The 2213-nt window shown below is 51.0% G+C and overlaps 1 protein-coding gene across 1 annotated transcript in view; it reads right to left on the bottom strand.

Moving 5' to 3' along the window:
* Positions 1-6: 6 nt before the first annotated feature.
* The window catches only part of PIGT (phosphatidylinositol glycan anchor biosynthesis, class T), a 14105-nt gene continuing 11898 nt past the window's right edge, over positions 7-2213 (bottom strand). The window contains exon 13 of the mRNA XM_010853702.1: positions 7-112. The gene's annotated coding sequence lies outside the window, so the exon portion shown is untranslated. The remainder of the gene's footprint in view (positions 113-2213) is intronic.

The following is a 2213-nucleotide window of genomic DNA, read 5'->3' as shown; positions in this document are numbered from 1 at the left end:
ACCAGGGTAGCCAGGGAGACCTCTTGATAACTTGATGGTGAAGGTGGTGAAGAAGAGTTGGATTCTTCAGTTAGGTTGAAGGTAGAACAAACAGCTTTTCTGACAGGACATACTGGAGAATAAGGAGAAGGATCAAAAATGAGTCCAAGGTTTTGGGCCTGGGCAGCTGGGGAGATGAGAGCCGTCATTTGCAGAGATGAGCTGACGATGGGTGAGTATGTTTAGGGTCAGGGTGGAGATGATCAGAAGTCTGGGAGATAACTGAATTTGAGATGCCTTTAACATCCAAGTGGAGATGGCAAGTATGCAGCTGGGTAAATGACTATGGAATTCAGGGAGGAGGAGACCTAAGATATGGGGTGTCATCTTTATATAAATTATACAAGACATGGCCGTAGACGGCATTCTAGGTGCTGACTTGGCTGCAGGTATAAACTCTACTGTTCTGACTTGGCAAACACCCCACTACATGCAGGCTGCCAGGACCGCTTAGCTTCAGATAAGCTACCCACCTTTTTTTAATATTTATTTTTATTTATTTGACTGCACAAGGCCTTAGGTGCAGTACATGGGATCGTCATTCTTCATTGCAGCCTGCAGGACCGCTGGTTCCAGCATGCGGGGTCTAGTTGCCTAACCAGGGATCGTATCTGAGCCCCCTGCATTGAGAGCCTGGAGTCTTAGCCACTGGACCACCAGGGAAATCCCATACTCAGCTGCACTCTTATGTCACACCCAGTGTGTTTACTGCTTGAAGTAAACTTGAGTAAAAGCATCTTGACCCAGTTGCTTTTGCCCATGGTCTGGACTAGCTCATTCACGCCACCTCTTGTCCTACACATGCAGACACATTGCTTATACATTCTAGAAGCTCTGGGAAAACCTTCAGAGGGAACCTAAACAGCCCCGTCTCTGTTAGCTGTACACCCGTCACATGTACTATATTAAAGACCCTGCACTCACACTGGTGGGGTTTCTAGAGAGCCCCTCACCTTACCCATCCCTACCTCTAGCCTCCAGACCCCAAGCCACAGTAGCCCACACCCATTCATACAATCACGTTTGTCGACTGAGCACTGACAACTTGTCCTGAGTGCAGACGCATTCAAGTGGAGGACAGCCCTGTGCCTCCAAGCTCCTAGTCTACTGGAAGTTAAAGGACAGTAACAACCAGGGAGATAAGGAATATGAAAGCTGTCCAGGGAGGGCACCCACAGCAGCTCAGTGTGTCAGGGAAGACTTCCTGGAGGAAACAACATCTCACCTGGTTTTGTCAGAGTGAACCTGGCAATTGAGGGGGACACAGTGGTTAGCAGAGCAGGGTATTCTGTTTGACGGGCAATCGACCAAAAGACAGATGGGAGAACTGGGAGAGGGAGGGGCAGACCAGTAATGTATACACTTGACAAATGCGTCAGAGGAAGAGAACGAAGGTGGGGGCAGGGCAGACACTTGCCAGAGGACTTGTTTCACAGGAATCTGGGGTTACACAGCCAGGACGTGGGCAGGGGCAGGCTTCAACCCAAGGGCTTCAAAGCCTGTGGGTGGTCTGAGGACCACCCAGAACACAAACTCCTGAGGAGCCAGATAAAAACTGAAAGGCTGGGCTCCACCCAAACTGACTGAATTCACGGGTCTGGATCCCAGGAACCTGCATTATTTCACAAGAGCCCCAAGTGGCTGCAACGCACAGTCTGGTTGGAAAATGGGCACCCAAAGCTCTTCTGTGTCTCCAGCGGCTCTCCAGCGCGACCCCTGGTGGTAGGGGGCTGGCTCTCAGGGCTCCTAAAAGGCACAGGATGATTCACTTTCATGGCTGTGGAGATGCTGACATAAACACTCCCCATCAAACCCGGGGAGTTCTGGGAACCAGTCAGAAGAGGATGCCAGGGGCGGAGGGAAGCAGGAGATGAGAAGGAATTTCTGGCAGGGGTGGGAGGAGGCAGGGGCCTTTGGTTGGTTGGTTGGTTGGTTGTTTTTTTGGCTGGGGAGGGGATCGGACAGGAGATCCAGTTCCGGTACCTGCCAAACACTCTCTGGCCCCAGCTCTCCCCAGGCCTCAAGGACAGGAGATAACCAACCAAGGAACCAGACACTTTTTATTCCACAACCAGTAATCTCCACCTACCACACAGTGGTACGAATATTTGAGCACATCCTATTATCCAGGCGGGCACCGTCCAACAGAACTTTCTGCAGTGGCGGGGACATTT

Source organism: Bison bison, unplaced genomic scaffold (genome assembly GCF_000754665.1).
Source record: "Bison bison bison isolate TAMUID 2011002044 unplaced genomic scaffold, Bison_UMD1.0 scf7180017853184, whole genome shotgun sequence".
NCBI lineage: Eukaryota > Metazoa > Chordata > Mammalia > Artiodactyla > Bovidae > Bison > Bison bison.
Note: the sequence above shows the minus strand (reverse complement) of the source record. Positions and strands in the feature narration are given on the sequence as shown.